At 40.9% G+C, this 27,760-nt stretch overlaps 1 protein-coding gene across 1 annotated transcript in view; it reads right to left on the bottom strand.

The window, feature by feature from the left end:
* The window catches only part of FAM83B (family with sequence similarity 83 member B), a 125,402-nt gene that overhangs the window by 47,397 nt on the left and 50,245 nt on the right, over positions 1-27,760 (bottom strand). The window lies entirely within an intron of this gene.

Raw genomic sequence — 27,760 nt, 5'->3', positions numbered from 1 at the left:
CAATATTTTTCTAATTTGACAGTTAAAAAATATCCAATATATTTTTCATATATTTAGGCCAAAATGTATTTAGCTACATGTCTTTGACAAAAAAATTCTCAATGAGCGTATTTTTAACCGCTTTAAGACCGGAAGATTTTACCCCATTCCTGACCAGGCCATATTTTGCGATTCGGCACTGCGTTACTTTAACGTACAATTTCGCCGTTCGTGCGATGCTGTACCCAAATTAAATTTGGGTACAAATAGAGCTTTCTTTCAGTGGTATTTGATCACCTGTGCGATTTTTACTTTTTGCGCTATATACAAAAAAAGAGTGACAATTTTGAAAAAATAACAATATTTTTCACTTTTTTTTATATGAAATCCCCCCCCCCCAAAAAAAAATGTAAAAATCAAAATGTTTTAACATTTTAGGCCAATTTGTTTTCTTTTGCATATTTTTGGTAAAAAAAATCACAATAAGCGTATTTTGATTGGTTTGCGCAAAAGTTATCGCAGCTACTAACTACGGGAAATTTATGTCATTTTTATTGTTTTTTTTTTAAACTAGTAATTGCGGCGATCTGGCGGCGATCTGCGATTTTTCTTGCGGGACTGCGACATTGCGGCGGACAGATCGTACCCTTGACTGACATTTTTGACACTTTTGGGGGTACCAGTGACATTACTACAGTAATCAGTGCTATAAATATGCACTGTTACTGTAAAAATGACACTGGCAGGGAAGGGGTTAACTTTATTGGAGAGGGAGGGGTTAATGTATGCCTGGTGCTTACTAACGTGTGTGGGGGGAGGGAACTGTGTGACACAGGCACAGATCGCAGGTTCAGCTATGCTGAATCCTGCAATCTGTCACTGTTTGTCACTTAGGAGATCCGCCCGCTTTGTTTACACAAGCGGGCGGATCTCCACACTCCTCCCCTGGCCCGACTCCCGCTATGACTGAATACAGCGGGAGCGAGCCTCCGGCGGTGCCTGCGCCGCCCACAAGGGGAGGAGTCCAGCGACGTAGGTCTACGTCGCTGGACGATATCGAACCACTTTGCCGCAGTACGGTCAACGTGACCGGTCGGCAAGTGGTTAAGGTTCCAGTAAACCAGAAGTGATGCTATGACATTGTTACCATATCCAAGATCCGATCAAAGCCAATCCCCGATCGGGCAGACGTGCCGGCTGATTGCTCAGGTCTACCGTAGGGACGGGAGAGCCCTGGCGAGCGGTGGAAGGTGGCAGAAGGGGGGATGTCCCCTTGCAGCTGCTTGTAATAACAGCAGAGTGGCTGCTTAGCCACTTCAGGTGTTATTACAAGAGAGTGGTTAAGAGGTATTTGTCTCACTTTGTCTTTCCGGTCACTTTCTATTGTGTTTACAAGACAGAAAGTAAAGGGAAATCTCCCTAATGGAACACAACACAGATGGGCAAAAAAAAAAAAAACCTAAAAAGGCTTAAAACCTTTTCCTACTCTATTCAACAAGAAACAAATGACTTTATATATACTGAACGTTTAGCTCACCCAGGCAGTAAGTGTGAGAGGTGTTTATTCAACCTTATGCCCCGTACACAAGTGCAGATTATCTGAAGAATTTTGTCTGCAGACTTACCAAAACTATATAATATGAGGTCAAACCTAAACACTTTCAATTTGTATGCAATCCGGCAGGCCCTTGCACTACATAGAAAAGGTAAATCTGAAGACAAAAGTCTTCAGATAATCTGCACGTGTGTACGGGGCATTAGAGGACAAATGTCCATGGGTGAACACACATGTGCTCTCATCTCTGGGATGTAGCTTGCTATAAGTGATCACATAAGAAAACAGCCAGTAAAGAATAGGTCATTTTATATCATCTACAGCAGACTTATAAAATGATGTGGAAAAAAAGTATATTTAAAAACATTTTTCAGTGTCTTCTGCCTACCTTTATTTTAATTAAGCAAGGTTGCTGCAGCTGTACATGAACCAATAAATTAATGAAGACAGAAACAGCAGGTGCGTTAGTCACAGGAACATGCACATACTCATTAGAGATTAACATTGGATGGACACATCTGCATTGGTTATGTTGTTAGATTACATTTCACATTTACTGGTTGCAAGCTTTTGTCATGTCCATGTGTGCTTCCATGAATGTGAACGGGTGCTATATTTAATATGTGAATGTATTTATTGTTTTTGTACTTTAATTAAGTAAAAAATATCAGATAATGAATAAATGTTCCATTTACTTTAAGTGGTGTAAATGAGCTGACAGCTTGCAAATACACATAATCACTATGATGTAAAAATGTAAGCTGTTTGAAACTTTGACTTTTTATATACTTTGAAGTCCACTTTTTTTCCTAATAAAATAACAAGCATGTTAACCACTTAAGCCCCGGAGGATTTGGCTGCTCAAAGACCAGGGCCTATTTTGCAATTCGGCACTGTGCGACTTTAACGGACAATTGTGCGGTCGTGCAACACTGTACCCAATTGAAATTGACGTCCTTTTTTTCCCACAAACAGAGCTTTCTTTTGGTGGTATTTGATCACCTGTGCGTCAATTTTGAAAAAATAACAATATTTTTCCCATTTTTTTTATATGAAATTCACAAAAAAAATGTAAAAATCTAAATTTTTTAACATTTTAGGCCAATTTGTTTTCTGCTACATATTTTTGGTAAAAAAAATCGCAATGGGCGTAGTTTGCGCTAAAGTTATTGCGTTTACTAACTAAGTGAAAAATGTATGTCATTTTTATTGTTTTTTTTTAAACTAGTAATGGCGGCGATCTGCAATTTTTTTTTGCGGGACTGCGACATTGCAGCGGACAGTTTGGACCCCTGACTAACATTTTTGACCCTTTTGGGAGTACCAGTGACATCACTACAGTAATTAGTGCTATACATATGCACTGTTACTGTAAAAATGACACTGGCAGGGAAGGGGTTAACTTTACTAGAGATCGAAGGGTTAAGTGTGTCCCTAGGGACGTGCTTCTAACTGTAGAGGGGTGTGGCTGTTGATGTAACCACAGAGACATACGATCCTACATAGCAGGATCATATGATATCTGCTGTTACATCAGGGAGAATGACAGGCAGCTTTGTTTACATTAGCTGCCTGCCTTTCTCCCTCTCCAGCGGGAGATCGCGAGTGACCAGCAGATATTGGAGCCGCGGGTCACTCGCGCGGGGACCTCAGTGAACGAGCGGCGGTCGGCAAGTGGTTAAACGTACCTGCTCTGTCCAGTGGTTTTACACAGGGCACCCCAGATCCACCTCTTCTCGGATCCCCGGCTGGAGATCCAGGCCCCTCTCTCCTGTTGAGTGCTATGGGGGCACCTGAGCCAAGCTGCAGCTCTGTGTATCCATTTAGACATGGAGATGCCATTCCACCCCACCCCTTCTTTCTCCTGATTGGTTAACTGAGTTTGATTGTCAGCAGTGGGAGCCAGTGGCGCCGCTGAGGTGTCTCAGCCAATAGGGAGAGAGAGTCCCGGATGGCTGAAGCACTCGTGGACATCGTTGGATAGAGAGGGGGCTTAAGTAAGTATTAGGGAGGCTGAGGGGGGCTGCTGCACATAGAATACTTTTTATCTTATTGCATAGAATGCATTAAGATAAAAAACCTTCTGACTTTACAACCACTTTAATTGATAGATGATTGATTAACAGTGTACCCCCATTTCAAACTGAAAATTAGGGAAACATGGATGCTTCCACAGTTGAAAATAGATGTTCCTATAGATAACATCTCTTTCTGAAATCAATAATATCCTGGTTGTTTCTTTAATATTTTAAATCACTGACAAACATAGAGAACTTTTCAACTTTCCTGATCTGTGTATTTGCCTCAGGTCAGAGGCATACTTAGAACCTCAGGGCCCCGATGCAAGAAGCCATAAAGCCCCCGATTCAAAAAATCCTGGTCAGTGGCAATGGTGATGGGGAAATGGGATCAGTGGCAGTGTTGGGGGGGATAGGATGAGTGGCAGTGCTAGTGGGGGAATGGAATCAGTGGCAGTGCTGAAGGGGTGTGATCAGTGGCAGTGCTGGAGGGTGCAAAAAAACATGAAGCCTCCCTTAAAAAAAGCATGATCAGTGGCAGTGGTGGTGGTGTCAGTGGGGGGAATGAGATCAGTAGCAGTGATGTGGGGGTGTGATGAGTAGCAGTGCTGGTAGGGAGATGGGATCAGTGGCAGTGCTGGGGGGGGGATCAGTTGCAGTGCTAGCAGAATTATGGGATCAGTGGTGGGGGGTGGGAATAATTGGTAGTGCTGGTGGGATGTGGGATGAGTTGCAGAATATCAGGGTCTGGTTGCAAGTGAAACCTTTGCTACCCTAGTAGTTCCGCCACTGTCTCAGGTCAGTGACTCTGCCACAACGACTAACATTTTCACAAAGAAATCTGCATTTGAAGATTTTTGTGTTGACAGGTCTACTTTAGACTATATTATAACAAAGATTAAAAGAGAAGAATGGTATTTTTTTATTTTGGATTGATACTTACCTAGGTGGATGCAGCATTTGTCTGATGCTGCATCTGTCCCCTGCCAGCCCAAAGATTGAGAATCGTACAATCAAACACCACCGATCACTCAATTCTCAGAGCTCCCTGAGCAGGGAGCTGGTAACTGTCAGTGACTTGAGTGCTGGGCTGTGGAGGGGGTGGGAATGGCCGTCTCGGGCTCTCAGCGGCTCGATGGGAGATTGAGCCAGGTAACGGTCCAGATATGTGGGCAGATCCCAAATGGTCGCTATCTTTCCAAAGCCTGGCTTTACTTCTCCTTTAAAAAATTATTGCAGATTACCAGTCCTTAGATATGATGGCTGTGTTAATTTTTTTTCCCTTGATTTTCCACTAGTGGTCCTGCCAGTAACACACTTTCTGCCTTATGGTGCTCACTCACCATATGTTATCTATGAAGAAGCAGCATTGGTATGCAGGTTAACTTTAATTTTCCCCATTTACTAACTTAGGGTAGGTATTCTGTAGTTTACAGAAATAAACTTGGCAGGACTCATAACTCTACCTCAGATTTACCAATAGACTTGTTACATAAGGGAACCTGCTTGTGATTCACGGCATATCAAAATCTGGATGCCCTCTTCAACTAGTGGATCCCAGCCCCCCCCCCTCCCCCCATGTGAATGGGTATGGGGTATGGGGTACATAGTACTCCTAATCGTTCACAAAAAATTTTGTAGTGTAAAAAAAAAAGTCATCAGACAGATATTGACAAGTTCTTTATATATATAAATAAAGTTCCCCTGTGTAGGATCCATTTTCAATCACAATGCACATTAACTTTCCCATTTATATTGGGTGCAGTAACCCACAACTCATCAGTTTTCATGCCCTGAAGCAACATTGAAGCATACTTCTTCTTAAGTCTTTTAAAAATGTAGGGGGTGAAACATACCACAATGCATACAAATGTGGCCCATTTGTAAATTTTTTGCCATGCAGTACAGTGCTCTGCAATGCAACACACATTGTGCATTGCAGTGAACTGCAGAACATTGTAATGCAGCTGCATTCTAAAGGAAAAATATTTTTCTATGTAAAAATGTTGTAAATAGTTACATTTGTCAAAGGCATGTACACTTGGAACAAGCTGTTGTAACCATAGGGATAGGTTCTGGGTTTTATTACATTTGCATGCATTGTTTTTAGGAGATGTGAGGCTGTGCAGTCCTCCATTAAGCCGGGTACACACTATTGTTTTTTTTTTTCCGTTCAACCCAGTGGTTTGAGCGAAAGACAAACTGAAGAGCCCTGGAGAAGCTGCTCTGCTGACTATGCGATGTTAGTGCAGCAATCTCCCCTACTGAGCTATTGTCTTCTGACAGGGGGACTGCCCCCCCTCCCCCCAGAACCCACAGGTCAGCACTCTCAGCCATTGACTGAGAGTGCTGTTTAAGTGCTGATCTGCAGATCTTTTTTTTTAGTCATGCACTTCGACAGAAGCTGGCTCATTCGGCCAGCTTCTGTCGGACCGGCTGCCTTATACATGGGTGGAATGTTGGCTGGTTTCTATTTCTATTGCCAATGCCACCCGATATTTGGCCCTTGTGTATGGCCCTTAAGTCTAAGCCTTCATTCAACCTAAAACAACCGTTTCTGAGGTCCAGTATTCAAAGAGGATGGTATCCTTAGTGAATAACAGTGTTTCTCCTTAGGACATGGGTTTAATATACATTCACTAACAGTTTAAACAAAGTGCTGTGATTGGCAAAATCTCTCTTCTGCACATTGAGACTTGTCAACCATACTAGGCAAGTACAACATAGCAATTCACTCAATTTTAACACTTTAATTTTTTGCCACTTCTGTTGAAATACTTCTGTTGGTATCACTTAAAGGACTAGTGAATTGCTTATATTTTTAAACTAGTGAACTTACCAATGGATTTTTACTGTTGTCTATTTTCTCTGCTATAGGATAATTACCAACTGGTAACATTCGGATGGGTATTTCCAACTAGTGATGTTACTAATGTTCACAGGCTAAAAACTTTGTTGACTAATATTTATTGATTGGTGAATTCAATCAGAAGGTGTGTTTAAAAAAAAGGCTATTATGGCAGATCATTTACTAAATGTATTGACTGCATAATAACCCCACAGGATTTCTACAATAATTCACAATACTGATTCACTCATAAGCAGTCCAATCACAATGTTGCTCTTGCCTGGGTTGTTGATTTTAAACAATGCTGCAAGGATAGCCTACTTTGGTTTGTTCTGGTTTGCTAAATGTGAGTGTGTAGTTTCTTATTACTAAGCATTATGATGCTCAAAATATGATATATATGTAATTATACATAAAACAAATCTATAAATAGATTTGTTAATAGTAGGTTTAATTATTTATTTTAATTAGAGTGTAAAACAATATAAAAATATCATGAATATTCATTACATTTACGATGACACCCTCTAGCAAAACACAATAATACAATGTATGCAATACAATAATGTAATTAATATATTGGGGAATTTGCTGTCAAACAATGGTAAAATTCCACAACACAACTAGCATGAATATACCTAACTTTACTATGAAATAAATAAGCATTAGTTCAAAACACCTGTTCACCAGTCGTTGCAAATATGAATTGCTATGGAAAATACTGTTTCTGTAAGAATAAACTCTTTGCTTGCATATGGTATACAGCATACACATGAGCACTCCCTTAAAATCAAAGTATTAAGTGCTTGGCATTGAAATCATTTAAAGAGAAAATGACCTATAAAAAATATGCCCCAAAAAACAAAAAACTCAGACAGAGAGTAAAGTCTTCAATATAGCATGTGGGCGACCTGTAACGGATATTTTCCCCATTACTGAATTACCATGCTGTGTTCTGCACTGTGTCTCTGTATGGAGATGACCATAAGGGGGAAAAATAGAACTTTTCTTCCTCATGTCAGAGCTTCAAGCAGGGGAAATAGTGAGCAACATCATGGTAACATCCCCAAATCTCACTGCAAAGTAGCAGTCAGAGGCAGTGTTTTAAATATTATACTGCAGATATACAACAATAAAGCTTTAGGCATAGACGTAACTAGGCACCTTCACATTCCAGGAAGTACCCTGTTCATTTTCAGGAGGAAATTAAGACAAAAAGTACATTTTTTTCACGGTATTTGTTAAAAAACAAGAAATACATTTTTGAGCTCGGGTCCATTTTTTTTCTTTTTAAATTGTTTTTTTTTTTTTAAATTACATTATTGTTTGTGAGTCTGCCCTATCATACTCTAATTATTACAATCAAATAAGTGAAAAAATGTTAAGAAATGCATTCAGAATGAAATGTTGTTGGATTCAAGTTATTTATTAATTGGCTATGCACCTCTTCCATCCTGGGGGTAAGTTACATAAAAAAAATTGCACACTGTGAACTTCCATGTATGAATTCCACTTTTTCCTGTTCAGGTATGCACATACCAAAGGAAATCTGAGGTCAATGTTTGTAAGTTAGGCCCTTAATATATATTCAGAATTTCAAAATTTGGCATTATACCTCTGTCTCCTTACCTCTTCTGATTATATAACTGGGAATACATGGGGCAGATTTTGGCCAGTTTCTCATGAACCAGCGTAATTCACAAAAAGGGTGGCCCTGTTGGCCACCGCCCACCAGAAATCCCTTGATAACAAACATTGAAGAGGTTGGTCAGAAAATTGTCAGCTAAACACTGCACCCAGTCAGATGCAGGCACAGTTCAGGTATTTTGACAGCTGGTGGGGATTTGTTGCAGTGGGAGAGCCGTCCATCTGCACTGTGTAGTGTGCCTGAAGGAATCTATTAGATGTTTTTCCTTCAGCCTGTAGGTTAAATAGAAAAATCTGTAAGTTTATGGTCAGCTTTGGGAACAATACCCCTTCATTTATGTTCACTTCTTTTGTTAATACATCAAGCCTTTTTCATACCTTGGGCAATGTTTGGAACTTGAGCTCCCTTACAACACAATTTGATTAGGTGATTAGTAGGTGGTAAACAAAAGGGTATTCTATTTGACTATTCAAGTGCTAAAGAGCACATTCCTACTAAATGCAAACAATTATATTGATTTTTAAGGAATAGCTCTGGCATTAGTGTATTTTCATGCATGTTGTCTGTCTCATATTTTACAATGTTGTTTAAATAAAAAAAAAAACACTATTTCCTGATCAAATTACCCATATACATAAGATTTCATCTCCCATTCACCTCAGAAAAATCATGTGAATTTTAGGTGAGATGATCTTTATTAAGAGCAGGCAATGCAATTGGAATCCTTTGACTCATTTCCAATGTTTAAGTAATATTATTCCATACCTATAATTTTTCATAAGATTATTGATTGGGTACAATAAACATGCATCATTTTTTTTAAATATTAGCTGCCATGAATACATATCTGGTTACCGCAATCCTATGTCTATGAGTAACTTAATGAAAAACAAAAACAAAAAAAACAAAGCACACCCAAAAAATGTTAGTGCTTTAGTCTAGATCATTAGTTGCCAGTTTGTTCTGTTTTTACTGACCTAAATGTTTGAATGCATATTTTTCTAGGCTGCATAAACCATGCATTACAACAATCCTAGCAAATCTATGTGCATATATTCTAGTATAACAAAACATCTGCAATCATTGTGACATCTGGTTTGTGAGTGGAGATGGGTAAATTGCTTTGAGTGAGTCAAAACTTGCAGCAAAACTGGTCGGTTCTCTTCACGCTAGTGTTTGCAAAGTGGGGATTTGATTTTTCTCACCATCTTACTAGTGAACCAAACTGAATATAGTAAACTGATAACTTGGCCCAAGTGACTATTTTTTATTCCATCCTAGTTTTTTTCAGTGCCAGGCAAGCACCCCCCCCCCCCCCCACACACACACACACACACACACACACACACACATATATGCACTCCAATGGAATCCCCCTTAGAGTTGTTAGGGCCGATTGGGTGAGAATATCTACAGTAACCCTTGCAACCTCAACAACCTAATGAATGTTTATTATAAGTTGCTGTCCCTATAAGGTAGTATATTATCTCCTGAATAGGGTAGTGCTGTTACAAGAGGGGCCATCCTATTTAACCTATGAAAATTATCTTTGCAATTCTGTAATGGAGCAAGATCCATGCTATGGAATATAATATATACAAATGAAATGCATGCAGGGGAGGGAAGCCAATGTTGGAAGGGTATGGGCAGGGAAAGGGAAATAAAGGAAATTTAAGTGAGGGGTTACATGCTGAGAAGTATTTATCAGAGGGGACTGTTCCGTTAGAAAAGCTTATTTAACTTAGTGAATAAACAGAAACTGTGTTCTCATTTATTACCCAATAAAGAGAAATATTCCTAGGATTTATGCTTGCACATCATAGGATGAGTAAAGTGAAATCAACGTCACCTTATTCACTTAGCTAGTCTACCATTACAATTTACTTTAGGATGTGAACATACACTTCTCTAAATGAACAGCATCCACCCTTTACCCTTTACTTAAATTAACCCCCCAATGAGCAGTACAGCACTAAAAGATTTCAGTAGAGGTGGGTGGCAGTATGGAGGTCTAGCTGAGCTTCTGAGATCAACTGCTACATTACACACATTTTTTTTTACCTTGGCAAATCTGTTTACTTTCTCTATTAAGAGATCCGCATTGCACATTCATACAATGCTGTCCCGTAAGGCTGAACTGCATGTATTACTATGTTTACTTGTAAATATGAGCTTTAAATCTTTATTTATAATTTCCAATTGCCTTGTTTGCAGTAAATTGATTTCATTTATCAAATATATATATATATATATATATATATATATATATATATATATATATATATATATATATATATAAATATATATATATATATATATATATATATATATATACAGGTGTATCTCAAAAAATTATAATATCATCAAAAAGGTAATTTATTTCAGTACTTAAATTCAAAAAGTGAAACTCATATATTATATAAATCTATTACACACAGAGTGATATATTCCAAACATTTCTTACTTTTAATTTTGATGAATATGACTTATAGCTAATGAAAACCCAAAATTCAGTATCTCGGAAAATTAGATTATTGTGAAAAAATTAGGTGTTGTAGACTCACAATTGTAAGGGTTTCCTGAGCCTTTAAATGGTCTCTCAGTCTGGTTGAGTAGGTTACATAATCACGGGGAAGACTGCTGACTTGACAGTTGTCTACAAGGAGGGTAGGTCACAAAAGGTCATCACTAAAGAAGCTGGCTGTTCACAGAGTGCTGTATCCAAGCATATTAATGGAATGTTGAGCGGAAATAAAAAGTGTGGTAGAAAAAGGTGCACAAGAAACAGGAATAACTACAGCCTTGAGACGATTTTGAATGAAGAATTTGGGGGAGATTCACAAGGAGTGGGCTAAGGATAGTGTCAGTGCTTCAAGAGCCATCACACACACAGACGCATCCAAAACATGGGCTACAACTGTTGCATTCCTTGTGTCAAGCTACTCCTGAACCAGAGACAAGGTCTGGAGGATCTTACCTGGCCTAAGGAGAAAAAGGACTGGACTGTTGCTCGGTGGTCCACAGTCCTCTTTTAGGATGAAAGTAAATTTTGCATTTCATTTGGAAAACAAGGTCTCAGAGTCTAGAAGATGAGTGGAGAGACACAGAATCCAAGTTGCATGAGGTCAAGTGTGAAATTTACACAGTCAGTGATGATTTGAGGAGCCATGTCCTCTGCTGTCAAGTCCAAAGTCAGTGCAGCCCTCTACCAGGAAATTCTAGAGCACTCCATGCTTCCCTCTTCTGACCAGCTTTATGGAGATTCCAATTTCATTTTCCAACAGGACTTGGCACCTGCCCACACTGCCAAAAGTACCAACACCTGGTTAATGATCATGGTATCACTGTGCTTGATTGGCCAGCAAACTTGGCTGACCTAAACCCCATAGAGAATCCGTGGGTATTGTCAAAAGGAAGATGAGAGACACTAGAGCCAACAATGCAGACGAGCTGAATATTGCACTTGAAGCAACCTGGGCTTCCATAACACCTCAGCCGTGCCACAGGCTGATCGCATCCATGCCATGCCACATTGATGCAGTAACTCATGCAAAAGGAGCCCGACCAAGTATTGAGTGCATACTATACTGTACATGGACATACTTTTCAATAAGCCAACATTTCTGTATTAAAAATCCTTTTTTTATTTGTCTTATGTAATATCCTAATTTTATGAGATACTGAATTTTGTGTTTTTACTAGCTTCAAGCCATAATCATCAAAAGTAAAAGAAAGAAATGCTTAAAATATATCACTCTGTGTTTAATGAATCTATATAATATACGAGTTTCCCTTTTTGAATTGAATTACTGAAATAAATTAACTTTTTGTTGATATTCAAATTTTTTGAGATGCACCTACTTTATCTATATATCTGTATATATTTGTGTAACTGTCTATATCTTTACATTTCCCTCCCCAACTTAAACTTGACTTGCTGTCAGGAAAATAACATATTAGTCAGTTCAACATTCCAAAGCAGTAATTGGATTTGTTATATACAGTACTTTGCTTTTATTTACAAGAGCTACATCATATACTATAACAACAAACATCATCAATAGCTATAATATTTTATAGCTATAATTATCATCTGAAGCTGTATTATTGTATATTCCACCCATTGTTTAATTTTTTATTTGATGCAAATTACTTTTTTGCTTTTAAGAATTCTTGTACCCTAATAGAATCCCTAAATGTGTCTTTTGTGCTTTATAGTCTAATGAACTAAACTGACTTCACTCTCAGTATTTAAAAAGGCTCCCTAGGCAGTAAAGTGGTTTTAACAGACTGGAAACATTACTAACACTGGTAGGCATTGAAAGAAAACTCTCCCTGCTGTTTACATTTGTTGCATGGAATAGGTTTTCCTATGCAGTTGTGTTAACGGTTAACCATAGCACCACGGCTAACAGCTTAAGCTGTCAGTTAGCCATTTATGCTTCGTCACAGCAGGATTTTTAGTAATAATCATTGATGATGACTACCAGCCTTGCTTTAAAGTTTTTGGCATCTCAAGAAAAAAAAGGATATCATTTGATGGGAAAAAAAAAATGAAAAAAAAAAGGCTATCATAGCCAATCCTTTCTTATCTCTGCTTGTGCATACAGGTAGGCGAGCATTTTAACAAATTGTAGACCTTATCTAATGCTAATCCTGTACCACCCTGTGCTGGGTTATTCCTTTAAAAAACTTGTGACTTCAATCAATAAAAGAGCACAGACAGTAATGCAATATTGTTTTTCATTTAAACACCATAAACTTTGTTTTCAAATTCTTATTACCTTGACACTTCATGTGTTTCCTAAGTAACAACAGTGAGCTAGCTACTCAGTCTTAAGAGGAGGCTATATTGTATTTAGGTGATCATATATAGAAGGATGAGAACAGCGAAGTGTTTTTTACTTTCATTTAAGCCTCTGCTCCTATATTATACCACTCCATTGATTCATTCTTTACAATGTGTCAGCCCAAAGGAAACCTTTGGGAAAATGGTTACATCAGGGTTAATAAAGCACAGGCCAATGATATAAGCACTAGTAAAAATGGAAATTCCAAGTGGTATTTTGAAGTATTGAAGTCCCAGAGATGTGTATAATTTGTACACTACTTTTTTCCTCTAACACTACATCATTTCTTGCAGAATTCTTATGAAGGTAGTTTGCTATATTGATTTACTAAAGGAGCAGAGCATATTTACTTTGCAAACTGATACTTTATTGTAAAATACCATTTTCATTTAGCTTAATAAATGTGGTAAAAATTAATTTTGAAAAAAATACCCAATCACAAGCAAGGAAAATTTTGAAAAATGCTGGCACAGTGCACTGCCGCGGCACAGTGCACTGCCGCGGCACAGTGCAATAGAAGCCCTGATTGGCTGAAGCAATGAGAGCTTTGTTTAATCAGGGCACATAGCACTGTCAGAGCCATGATTGGACACTGTGATGATAACTCTATCTAATCATAGCTCATTGCTCTTAGTCCCACCCCACACTAAAAAAATATTCTTCCCATTGCAGCCATTTGCAGTGTGATATTGGCGTAGAGAGAGATTGAACAGGGCTCTGTTCAGTGCTAATAGAGGGTTAGTGTGCTAAAGTTTACTATTGTGATTCTATTGTGAGTGTAGAGTGTCAAGTTAGTGTAAATCTAGGTGCAATGTGAGCGTAGTGGGACAGTTCATTTTTACTTTAGTGTCATTTTATTTTGTCAGGGCAGGTTTCCTACAGTATATTTCAGTGCATTACTGCATGTTTATCACAGTATTTTGCAGTGTGTTATTGCAGGTTTACTGCAGTATATTGCAGTGCATTATTGCACGTTTACCACAGTAAATTGCAGTGCATTACTGCACGTTTAACGCAGTACATTTTAGTGCAATATTGCAGGTTTACAGCTGTATATTTCAGTGCATTATTGCACAGTTAGCGCAGTATAATTCAGTATGTTATTGCAGGTTTGCCAGAGTATATTGCAGTACATTGGTGCACGTTTACCACAGTATATTGCAGTGCGATACTGCACATTTAGCACAGTATTTTTCAGTGCATTACTTCATGTTTAACGCAGCATATTTCAGTGCATTGGTGCTTGTTTACTGCAGTGTATTGCAGTGTGTTAATGCATGTTTAACGCAGTATATTTCAGTGCATTATTGCAGGTTTACCGCAGTATATTGCAGTGTATTGGTGCACATTTAACACTAATATTTCAGTGCAGTATATGTCAGTGCATTAGTGCATGCTTACTGCAGTATATTGCAGTGTGTCAGTTCAGTTTTAGTGCAGTATATTGTAGTGTGTCAGTGGAGTGTGTCTGTGTATTGAGTAGTCAAGTTAAAGTGTACTCAAAACCACTTTTCTTTTTATTTGATTAAAGTGCATCCACGTACACATTTTTCCCATCTTTATTACACTTGTCCACCCCCAACACCCAAAGCCCAATTTTTCCGCCACTGTTTGACCATGGAAAATCATTTCATTTCTTGATAGCAAGGCCAATTCTTGCTTTCATTAAGAGTACCTCTATAGGGTTATGGTGTGAGGGCACCACCAACACCCAAAGCCAATTTTTTCTACACCTGTCACTTATATCCAAGGTCTGCAAAAAGACCCCAGAATTTATCCTAAAAATTTCTAATCTTGTTCCGAGTGTACTAAATTGTGGCCTTTATCAAACAGATTGGCTCCTCAAGCCATTGTTTACAAAATAAAGAAATGTTGTAGGGAAAATTACACTTTTTTGGCTTTATAAATGTCCTTATTGCTGCAGCAGGTTTTATACGCGGTACAGATGTGCCACTTTACAAGCAGACTAAAGGGACAGCCCAGGCACTATATTTAAATTAATTTTTCATTTTTATTGTTATTTCTCATTTTTATGGTTTAACTTTAAGCATCAGTAAATAACTGCTTGTTTAAAAGTTATGTTTTTTACAAACTTTTTGTTCATTGATACATGTTCCCCAGGGCAGTACCCAGACCCTCATATCCTTTGTATGCCCAATTACTTGCATATAAGCATTCAAAATTGTTTTTTTTTTTGGTTTTTCCTGTTCCCAAAGATTTCAATGGGATTCGTTATTTGGTTCCAAATGTTTGCAATGTTCGAATATTCTGCCACAAAACGAACCAGGGGTCGTTCCGCCCATGTCTACTGCTAAGCTTTCAAAAAGTAAGTGTTCCAGAGAACTTAGGCTTATCATAGATGTCGCAATAAATACAAGTGATATTTCTGTTGAGTATTGCCTGCAATTAGTGGGCCATTTCTATATTACAAAAGTGAATCTGCTACTAACTATGTGCTCTAAACTACCTCAGCAGCATAGAATGCAGGCGTTGTGCTTTTTGCCTCTCCTCTTGCCGTAAGCACTGCAAGCAATTACCTTTTCAGCCTACCATCGGTTAATTCTTTCTAAGTCAAGAAAATGTATGCTGATCATAGTTTTGACAACACTCTATTTTCACGTTTGTTTTAGGCTAGTGACACAAAAATAATTTTCATGATAGGAAAATAGTTTTGAACCAGGAAACTAGTACAGCAAGGAACTAGTATATTCAGTATCTCCTGTTTTACTTTTAAGAGGAGTCAATGACAGGTGACTATAGGGAAATATGTATGTGCACAATGGCAAAATTTTAATAGCTTTTACCTATTAGTGACATGGCTTACTATTGAGAATACAGAATAATTTAAATAGCAGAATGGCATAACAAAATGCTAATTTGCCCTTTTAAATAATACTGTACAGTATTTATAAAAATTACTTAGTAAAAATTCATCATAAAACACATTATCTATTAGTTTTAAAGGTTCTCATGGGAGGAAAAATGCAAATGTGAAATTTTCAAAAACGTTTTTGTTAAGAAAATGGTCCCACAACTTAGTAATTTCACTTTTTTTTCCGCTTGTTATTTGAAATTAAAATAAAGTAGTTTGTTATGCAGAGCAATGCTGTCATGTCTGTAAATGTTCTAAAGCCTAAATTGATGAATCAATTCGATTGCTGTGCTTCAAAAGAACTACAAGTACAAAATCTGTATTTAACTTAGACACTAAATCTTACTTTAATAAGTAGAGGGAGTCACCTTGATGCATAATGTTTGAGAATTTTCATTAAATAATATTTATACAACACTCTGTAGTCCACAACTAAACAGATGCTGATACATTGTATAGAATGAAAACTCTCCCAAATGTTCCCTGTATGTGCTACATTATAGTCTGCAGTTATAAAACCAAAATGCACACAGACCCAGAATGATTATCCATTTAGAAGGTTAGGGCTTCTGATGGGCCGAAATACTAGCTTGTTCTAAACCAAAGTTGCAACTACAGCGTGTGTGGATCTATGAAATCCTTCCTCTTTCTGTCACCTACATCTTTCAATGCAATGTGATGGATGGCCTCACAGGCTGGTAGGGAGGCACATGCAGTGAGAGGATGTAGGGCTACAATGCAGCTATGCAGTTCCAGTAGAGGGCAATTAGTGGCTCCTGTGACTCTTCAAAGGTTGGAGGTGCAAGTTATATTGAAAAGGAGCCTGTTTAAGGTGGAACTCCAGGAGATTTTTTTTTTTTTTTGTAAATTGTATACAAACAAGTTTGTTTTATTAATGCTTATCCAGAGGTTCAGAACATTGCTTTGTAGTGGAGAAATCATGGTTTCATTCACACCTGCTGTTGTGAATGTGAGGGCTGTGGACCTCATATGCAGAAGCCAGTCTGTTGTTTTTTTGTCCCTCCTCCCACCCTTGCCCATTCATGGAATGCATTGTATTCAATAGATGGGTTCTGCTTTATAGTATATCCAAGCCTATATTGCAGCTTTGCAGTCCTTAGATGTGGTGGCTGCATTTGTTTTATTTTCAAGTAGTAATCCTGAGAGTAATACACTGCCTGTCCGACTCCTAGGGTGACAACACTCACCCACTGAACTGTGTCTGCGGAGGAGCAGAGTTTTCAGGCTAGGAAATTAATTGTTTTGGATCTACAGATATTCTTATCTCACATGAAAAATGAGAGGCGTTGTACAGTTCACAGGCTGGGCTCAAGTAGGAGTGAGAACAAATATTTCAGCACTCTATGCATTATTTTCAACTCACTACAGGAAGTAAATAGCTTGCTGGGTTTTTTTGCTCTTATCAAAGGTTTATAACAAATGCTTTTAATGATATACAGTGGCGATCGAAAGTTTGGGCACCCCAGGTAAAAATTTGTATCAATGTGCATAAAGAAGCCAAGGAGAGATGGAAAAATCTCCAAAAGGCATCAAATTACAGATTAGACATTCTTATATGTCAACAATAGTTCGATTTTATTTCCAGCATTTACACTTTCAAAATAACAGAAAACAAAAAAATGGCGTCTGCAAAAGTTTGGGCACCCTGCAGAGTTAATATCTTGTACTGCCCCCTTTGGCAAGTATCACAGCTTGTAAATGCCTTTTGTAGCCAGCCAAGAGTCTTTCAATTCTTGTTTGAGGTATCTTTGCCCATTCTTCCTTACAAAAGTCTTCCAGTTCTTTGAGATTTCTGGGCTGTCTGTCATGCACTGCTCTTTTAAGGTCTATCCATAGATTTTCAATTATCTTGAGGTCAGGAGATTGTGAAAGCCATGGCAAAACCTTCAGTTTACGCCTCTTGATGTAATGCCCCGTGGATTTCGAGGTGTATTTAGGACCATTATCCATTTGTAGAAGCCATCCTCTCTTTAACTTCAGCTTTTTCACAGATGGCATCAAGTTACCATCCAAAATGTGCTGAAATTTTATTGAATCCATTTTTCCTTCTACTCGTGCTACTGGCTGCAATACAACCCCAAAGCATGATTGATCCACCCCATGCTTAACAGTTGGACAAATATATTGACCTAAATCAGTAAGTCAGCGCTCACTGTTCCACAATGGAACAATCCCCATGGGTGGTGGATTGGATCAAATATGATGCAGAAGGGACACAAACAAGGCAAAGATAAAAGTACATGAACCTCATATATAAGCCAAGTCCTTCTTCAATCAGGTGGTAATCACAATTATGACAATTCCTTATGGTGGAAGATCATGAAGTCCAAATCTGGGTGTGTGGAGTATATGTTGTTGTGCAGGCAGCTCCTCCAGAGGTAGGGAATCCCTCCAAACATGCAGCAAGAAAAAAGAAGAACAAGGGCGCCAGGTCACAGTGGAGAATAAACAATGACAATTTATTGCAGTAACTTACATCTTAAAAACAAACGATCCAGTGCACAGACTATGGGATGTAGATTGGCAGTTCCCACAGTAGAAGACATGGAGGATGGTCAGATCAAAAGCCTGTATGACAGTCCTATGTAGTGTGGCAATAAACCAGTTCAAGGTGTCGGCTGGTGCTTTAAATGGCGTAGGCTCCCTGGATGGGCAGCCTCGCTGGTGCACGTTATGCAGCCGGGCCAGTGAGAGCGATGACCCGGAACCGGAAGTTGCGTGAATGACCTGTTGATTCCTCCACGGAGCCCAACAGGAATCAGAGGACTGAGCAGGAAGTGGAGGGTGGGCCGCAACGTCGTTTCGTAGGTCCTCCTAATTCGTCAGGTCTACTCAGTCCTCTGATTCCTGTCGGGCTCCGTAGAGGAAGCGACAGGTCGTTCACACCACTTCCGGTTCTGGGTCATCACTCTCACCGACGCGGCTGCATAACGTGCACCAGCGAGGCTGCCCATCCAGAGAGCCTACGCCATTTAAAGCACCAGCCGACACCTTGAACTGGTTTATTGCCACACTACATAGGACTGTCATACAGGCTTTTGATCTGACCATCCTCCATGTCTTCTACTGTGGGAACTGCCGATCTACATCCCATAGTCTGTGCACTGGATCGTTTGTTTTTAAGATGTAAGTTACTGCAATAAATTGTCATTGTTTATTCTCCACTGTGACCTGGCGCCCTTGTTCTTCTTTTTTCTTAACAGTTGGACAGAGGTTCTTTTCATTAAATTCTGTGCCCCTTCTTCTCCAAACGTACCTTTGCTCATTCCGGACAAAAAGTTAAATTTTAACCTCATCGGTCCACAGAACTTGTTTCCAAAATGCATCAGGCTTGTCTATATGTTCATTTGCAAAGTTCAAATGCTGATTTTTGTGGTGAGGACGTAGAAGAGGTTTTCTTCTGATGACTCATCCATGAAGACCATATTTGTACAAATATCTCTTTATAGTGGAATAGTGTACCACAACTCCAGTGTCTGCCAGATCTTTCTGGAGGGATCGTGCAGTAAAACGTGGGTTTTGAATTGTTTATCTCACAATACTGCGAGCTGTTCAGTCTGATATTTTTCTTGGTCTTCCAGATCTTGCTTTAACTTCCACTGTCCCTGATGACTGCCATTTCTTAAATACATTCCAAACAGAGGATATTGACATCTGAAAACGCTTTGCTATCTTATAGACTTCTCCAGCTTTGTGAGCATCAACTATTTTCAGTTTCAGTTTTCTAGACAACTGCTTAGAAGATCCCATGGTGCTGATTGTTGGGGCAAGGTCAGATGAGTCTGGGCCTTTAAAAACCTTTAAGATTGACATCACCTGGTCTTCCCAGATGATGATTGAAAACAATCCATGACACTGGCAGGTCTCAGTCTTGCAAAGGGGGCAGTGCATGCTATAAATTCTGCAGGGTGCCCAAACTTTTGCAGACGCCATTTTTTTGTTTTCTGTAATTTTGAAAGTGTCAATGATGGAAATAAAATCTAACTTTTGTTGACATATTATAAGAATGTCTAATCTGTAATTTGATGCCTTTTGGAGATTTTTCCATCTTTCCATGGCTTCTTTATGCACATTAATACAAATTTTTACCTGGGGTGCCCAAACTTTTGATCCCCACTGTATATCCCACTTCCTGGTATTTATTCGCCATGGAGGCCTTGTGAATCAGTCTCAATATCTTATAAGCCTGTATAGGGGAAAATTAGATACCCAAGTCACACTCCCATTGATGGAAAAAGGGCAAATGAAGACCCTCCGTTGCTTCAGAGAGAAGAGTGTACATAAAAGACAGGGAGTGTCTAGAAGGGTCACCCCTCTGGCACAAGGTTTCGAACGGCTTCAACGGCCAAGGGGCGAACCCCAGCTGGTGGAGAGAAAGGAGGTAGTGGCGAATCTGATTCACACTGGGGGGGTTAAGGGTATCCGGAGACCAGCGAGAGATCTCAATGGGAGATGGGACGTCGCCCCCAGACCAGACATCCCCGAGGCGCATCCTACCAAACCAGGCTAAACTCCCCACACGGGTACTCATACAGCCCAGGGGAAACTTGGGGTTGTCCAAAATAGGCAATAAAGGGGAGGGCGAGGGGGCCACCCTTGGGTGTGGCCCTACCGTTCTGGCCTCCCGAAGAGTAGTATCAATAACCGGGTGACCAGCAAATGGGTCAATAATGGCAGAGGGGGACCATGAGCCTAGAGACAGCACCTGACCCATCACCTCACATTCAAGACTCACCCACTGCTTGGCGTCCGCATGGCAGTGCCAATTGAGGATCCGCACAAGATGGGATGCCCTATAATAACGTAGGGGGTCCGGCAACCCCACCCCTCCCTTGATCTTAGGAAGAGAGAGTGTCGAAAGCTTGATTCTGGGAGACCTAGAGGCCCACACAAAAGATCTAAATGCCTTCCTTACCTGCTTGAAGAAAGAGAGAGGAATTCCGATCAGAAGAGCCTGGATTACATAAAGTAAATGAGGCAGGACATTCATCTTGAGCGCATTACATCGACCAAACCAGGAGAGTGTCAATGACTGCCAAGCACGAAGGTCTGCCTGAATTATCCCTAGCAATGGGGGGAAATTGAACCAGAAGAGGTCGAGGGGATCCGCCGTAACATGCACCCCTAGATATTTAAGGGAGCTAGACACCCACTGTAGAGGAAAAGAAGTCCGTAACGTACCTGCGGCCGCATCTGGGACTGAGACATTGATCGCCACAGACTTTGCGGGGTTGATTTTGTAGTTAGGGAGGCAACCATAATGGTCCAGGGCCTGGAGTATGGCGGGCAACGACGAGGTCGGATTGGAAATGAAGAAGATTAGGTCATCCGCATAGGCGGCAAGTTTATGATGACTCCCGGCTCTCGGCAGCCCCGCTTTGTCCTGATTAGCACAGACCGAACACAAAAAAGGCTCCAAGGTGAGGACAAAGATGAGGGGTGACAAAGGACACCCCTGTTGAGTGCCGTTGAGGTAAGGGAGGGCATACCAGAAGACCGGATGTATCCCCCCCCCCACCTTGACCATCTGATCCAAGGGATGGTGAATTGGGAGAGGGAAGATTTTATAGGGCCCGGTAATACAAATAAAATTTCCCTGCAATGGCGGACGAAGAAAGGACCTTTCCGACCACCTGATGTTGAAATTTGCGAGATGAAGGTGCGCTTTCTCTGGCCCCGAAGGGCGCGAGCCAGGATCGTCCCCGGCCTGTCTGAGAATTCATAGAAATGTCGTCTGGCCCAAGCCATGTCCCCCATCACTTTCTGGAAGAGTATGTTGTTCAATTCCTCCCTAGCTTGAGTCAGGTGGGGCAGATGTTCGGACGCAAGGGAATGCCTGTGTTTCATGCTCAGCTCCTCAATACGGGCGAGCAAGGCCTCAATCACCCCCTCCCTCTCCCTCTTCCTTCGCGATCCGGCTCTAATTAGAGCTCCACATATCACACATTTGTGTGCCTCCCAATCAATCTGGGGTGAAAGAGATATGTCCGAATTTTTGGGAAAATAGTTAGATAGAACCGTGTCCAGTTCATTCTGTATACCAGGGAGCTGCAGGAGCGACTCATTAAGATGCCAAGTGAGCGGCCTCCCGGGTCTAGAGTCCCAGTTGATTGTGATGTGTATGGGAGCATGATCTGAAAAGGAGAAGGATCCAATTTGGGCAGAGGTGACCAAGGGGAGATCCTTTTGAGGGACCAGGAAGAAGTCGATCCTTGTGTAAACATTATGCATCGCAGAATAATAGGTGTAGTCTCGCTCACCTGGGTGCATCACGCGCCAGCGGTCAACAAGGTTGAGGAGGGAAAGTTCCTTTTTCAGCCTGCGTAATAACGCATATGCCAGGTGAGCCGACCCGCGGGAAGTATCAAGGAGTGGTTCAGGGGCAAAGTTAAAGTCCCCGCCCATGACAAGGAAGCCCTCACGAAAGCCCAGCACAGCTGGAGTCAAACGCTGCAAAAAAGACAAGTGGTCAGTATTAGGCAAGTACACATTTAACAAAGTGAGGGTCAATTGGCCCACCTTCCCCTTCACCAAAAGATATCTGCCGAGGGGGTCATCCTGCGCAGCTATGAAAGACCAGACATTTAAAAATGACTATACTCACCCCTTTCGATTTTTGAAATTGGAGAAGGGGCAATTTCCCAGGGAAAATCCTGAATATAGAGCCTGGGAATAGAGTCCAGGCGAAAATAGGTCTCCTGGAGAAACGTAAAGTGAGAGCGGCTGCGCCGCAAATCAGATAGCAACCGGGCGCCTTTCTCCGGAGTGGACAGCCCCCTCACATTCAGTGAGGTCAATTTATAACCTACGGGTCCCTGACCTGGGGTGTCTTGACTCCAGGAATTGGGCAACCAGTCAGAGATAGACACTGCAGGGGTATCCAAGAAGAAGAAAACATCCGATAGTTGCTCCGGCCAGCGGAGAGCAAAAGAGTGACCACCTCTGAGTACAATAAGATGAAACGGGTGACCCCAGTGATAGGTGGCCCCCACATTGCGTATAATCTCCAGTAAGGGTTTCAGCAAGGCCCTCATCCTCAGTGTCAGACGGGAGAGGTCCAGAAAAAGGTCAAGGCCCAATGTGGCCTCTGGCAACCCCCGCAGGCAGATGTTATTCCTGCGGCTGCGATTTTGGCCATCGTCTTCTTGCAACTGCAGTGTGACCATATGGCGCTGGAACTGGACCTGAGAATGCTCCAGGGCAGTGACTCTGGCTATCAGGGAAGTTTGAGCCTCCTCCACAGCCTCCACCCTATTGTCCACGTGGTCAATGCATTGCTTTACAGAATTAATTTTGTGAGAGAGCGCATTTACTATAGACGCGACCATTTCAGTAAAGTCCTGTTTGGTGCGAATCAGGAAGAGGATCTCCCGCCATTCTGAAGCAGGCGGCTGCGGTAGCTGGCAAATGTCTGCAGAAGAAGCAGGAGAGTCATCCATAGGCAGCTCGGAAGGCATAATCGATGAGGGAAGGCCTGGTAAGGTAGGAGCCTGGATCGCAGACTGATGCAAAGGCGACTTCCCTACCTTTCTCTGAGCAGCAGGACCCGCTGTGGACGTGCGTGGCGGCGCCATTTTGGAAGCCACGGGACCCGACGAGGTGGATATGTGCCGTAGGAAATAGGATTTGATATCGGGTCCCCGGGATGCCGTAGATGTCCCTGCAGGCTTGAGAGGTGCAGGCATGTGTTCCTAGCAAGGTACACTGGCAGTAGGAGGCTGGAAAGCCGGCGGGATCACGGAGCTCCCATCAGATGCATCTTCACGGCGCCATATCCGGTCCTGTGTATATGGATTGACAGTGCATGATAATTAGATGCGACTTACAGTCTCACGGTCCGGTAATAAAAAAGCAGTGGGTATTATTTTGATGCAGTTGTGCAGGTAAACTGAAGAATAAGAAGCCAAAGCAAAGTACATCTGATGGGGCTGCACCAGGGGGAAAAATAAAATGTGGCCTGTTGCAATCCTGTATCCACCCCTGGAAACAAGATGGCGGGCAGTTCGCCCTGTGAGGGTCTAGGAGGACCTGTAATCTGTCCCTGGGCAGAGAGGAAGATAGGTGGCAGGGTGCTGGGAAGCCAGCAACTAGGCCTCAGGCCGGTGCCCCACCAGTCTGGGTCTTTTCTTCAAAATAACGGCCAATGATGATCCAGGAAGGGTAGAGGGGTCCCCCAGAGGTGCAGCCAGGCTCGTGGAGAGGGAGGATTCGGAGGATGGAACCTGATTGAGAAAAACCAAACTAGGCTGTATTAAATGAGGCTGGATCCAATATGGTGGCTGGCTGTGGTAGGCCCAAGCCCCGGTGTCTAGGGGGAGGTTGTTTTCTGCTGGATTGGCCCTTTGCTGGCATATGGGGGGGAAGAAAAAAAAAGGGGGGAGGTGCCATATTGCATGTCATTGATGAGATTAAGATTTATTTGGACACTAATTGCTTTGCAATAGGCTTTTTTCTGAACCCTATGGTTAGAAGATCCTTTTGTTATACTTTTTAGGTGTATTAGGGAACTCTTACATTGGCAGATGGCGATTGCAGTGCAATATTTTATTTTATATACAGCCCACTTATTGGTCATTGGCCTACTTTGAAGCTGGAATGATCTAACACAACCACAGGTAATTGTCTCCATTGTGGGGATGGTTTACATTTATTGCTTTCAATCAGGATACTTATAGACCTCTTTGTTTAATGGTCTTTTAGGTGGATTGAATATCGGATGGAGGGATATCTTTTGCTATACTGTTTAATAGTGCCTTGCTTATGCTAATTTGTAGCTAAGTAAGTGGAAAATGGCCCAGGAATGGGTAGATACAGTATATAATTCTGTTGGGCTATAGTCAATGGCACTAAAATATACATTTTGTATTTATGCTTTGTTTGACCCTATATAGGCCGTTTTGCCCATGCCTCTGTTATGAGAGTAATGTGTACCCCTTTTGCACTAGCATTCAATGTTTACACAGTTGTCTTTTGTTTAGCAATCATTGCTTGAGCTCTCATAGTGTTATGTAAGTCAATGCAGTCATACAGCCTTTGGTTCACTTTTTTATATGTATAAAAATGTTGAATACTATGTTTTTATTTTTTTTGTTATATAGGACTCTTTGCTGCCAAGCTATCAATGTCCTGATGAAGCTAAATGGGAAACACTTTGATTTCTTGGAACAAAAAGCAAAGATAAAGTGATTGTTGTATCGTTTGGCGAATGCCATATAATGAGAGCAATGTTTTTTTGTTTTCATTTTTATGCAAAATAATAAATGTTTTTTAATGACAATCTGTAATAAATTTTAAAATGTTATCCTATGTGACTAGTCCTCCTTTGGTACCAGGAAACTCTTCCCCCCTGTTATTGATCTTCATTATTTTCCTCAAAATTCTACAAACAATAGCCTTGGTTCCTAAACTATTGAGAGCAGTTTCTTCTCCTTCATCTTGGGTGGAGTGAATTGGATTTTTTCTAACACTTGGCATTTAAGGGTTGTCAGCTGGTTCTAGCTTAACCCCTCCAGTCCCTCTTTCAGGAGATGTTGCAGGTATCTCTGTCTCCACAGGCTGATGTTTTACCCTCCCAGGTGGAGACACTACCCACACATCTTCCATTGAAGGTCGAAAATCTCCAGTGGTGTCTTCGAACGGAGGAACACACAACCAGTCAAAAGTTAGTTATTCATCACTTTCCTCTCCCTCATCCTCTTGGAGTGTAGGTTTGGGTGCCCCATGAATTCTAGGCCTCAAATTACGGGAAGCGAGGTGTATCAGAACAAGGCGGTGAAGACACCCGAATACCCCATAATGACAACCTGAAAGAAGTTTGTTTGAAATCTTTGGAAATTTATTAAAAATAAAAAATAAAAAAAATCACATGTACATAGGTATTCACAGCCTTTGACATGACACTCAAAATTGAGCTCAGGTGCATCCTGATCATCCTTGATATGTTTCTACAACTTGATTGAAGTCTGTCCTTGGTAAATTCAGTTGATTGAAAATTATTTGGAAAGGCACACACCTGTCTATATAAGGTCCCACAGTTAACAGTGCATGTCAAAGCACAAAGTAAGCCACAAAGTCCAAGAAATTGTCTGAAGACCTCTGAGACAGGATTGTAACGAGGCACAGATCTGAAGAAGGGTACAGAACAATTGCTGCAGCGTTGAAGGTCCCAATAAACACGGTGGCCCCCATCATCCGTAAATGGAAGAAGTTTGGAACCACCAGGACTCTTCCTAGAGTGGGGCACTCAGCCAAAATGAGTGGTCGGGGGAGAAGGGCCTTAGTTAGGGAGGTGACCAAGAAGCTGATGGTCCCTCTGACAGAGCTCCAGCATTTCTCTGTGGAGAGAGGAGAACCTTCCAGAAGAACAACCATCTCTGCTGCACTCCACCAATCAGGCCTGTATGGTAGAGTGGCCAGACAGAAGTCACTCATGACTAAAAGGCACATAACAGCCCATCTGGAGTTTTCCAAAAGGCACCTGATGGACTCTCAGACCATGGTAAACAAAATTCTCTGGTCTGATGAAACAGAGATTGAACTCTTTGACCTGAATGGCAAGTGTCATGTCTTGAGGAAACCAGCCACTGCTCATCCCCTAGCCAATACCATCCCTACAAGTGAAACATGGTTGTGGCAGCATCATGCTGTGGGGATGTTTTTTAGTGGCGTGAACTGGGAGACTAGTCAGGGTCGAGGGAAAGGTGAATGCAGCAATGTACAGAGATATCCTTGATGAAAAACCTGCTCCAGAGTGCTCTGGACCTCAAACTGGGCCGAAGGTTCATCTTCCAACAGGACACTGACCCTAAAAACACAGCCAAGATAACAAAGGAGTGGCTAAGGGACAACTCTGTGAATGTCCTTGAGTGGCCTAGCCAGAGCCCAGACTTGAACCCATTTGAAAATCTCTAGAGAGATCTGAAAATGGCTGTGCACTGACGCTCCTCATCCAACCTGATGAAGCTTGAGAGGTCCTGCAAACAAGAATGGGAGAAACTCCCCAAAAATAGGTGTGCCAAGTGTGTAGTATCCTACTTATAAACACTTGAGGCTGTAATTGGTGCCAAAGGTGCTTTAACAAAGTATTGAGCAAAGGCTGTGAATACTTATGAACATGGGATTTTTTTCATTTTTTATTTTTAATAAATTTGCAAAGATTTCAAACCAACTTCTTTCATGTTGTCATTATAGGGTATTGTTTGTAGTATTTTGAGGAAAATAATGAAGTCAATCCATTTTGGAATAAGGATGTAACATAACAAAATGTGGAAAAAGTGAAGCGCTGTAAATACTTTCCGGATGCACTGTATGCAAAAGCATAACTTCAGATTTTGTATTTCCTATTACTTTATTCTCCACTGATAATGTTCACCTGAACGTGGATTACTTTCTCCAATGGAGGCACAGAGAGAAAGACTGAATTTTACTTCCACTCTGGAGAACTATTGACTGCAGATATTGTCCTGATGATATCTCTGTCTCTTTCAGGGCTCTTAAACATTACCAATTGTCAGATGAAGCCTTCAAATCTGCATCAAAAACTCAAGTGGTATAATCAATACGCGTTTACATATGTTGCATAATAACAACATGAAACTGATGGCTTTAGAAACCTGAAGCCAAGGGGTGATTCAGCCCATTGGTTTACACGTATAGATAAAGTATTGTTTTTGAATAAACTTTCCCCTGCAGAAAACACATAATGGAAAAAAATAACACTTTTTCCACCTGTGCAAGCATGATGTATGATTTGTAGTATGCAATTTTTTTTTTTTTACCAATGTGCATCTCATTTTAAGCCCTGTTCCTAAATCAATACTTTGTAGACAGCCAACTTGCTCTTTTACATATTTTATCTTAATTTCTAATCAGGCCTATCCTTTTTGGGTTGCTGCTTAATACAAGACAAGTACTATGAAAGATAAAATATAATTTATGAGTTTGCTTTCATCCACACCCATTTAAAAGAC

This window comes from Pelophylax lessonae, assembly GCF_965119305.1.
Source record: "Pelophylax lessonae genome assembly, chromosome: 3".
Taxonomy (NCBI): Eukaryota; Metazoa; Chordata; class Amphibia; order Anura; family Ranidae; genus Pelophylax; species Pelophylax lessonae.
Note: the sequence above shows the minus strand (reverse complement) of the source record. Positions and strands in the feature narration are given on the sequence as shown.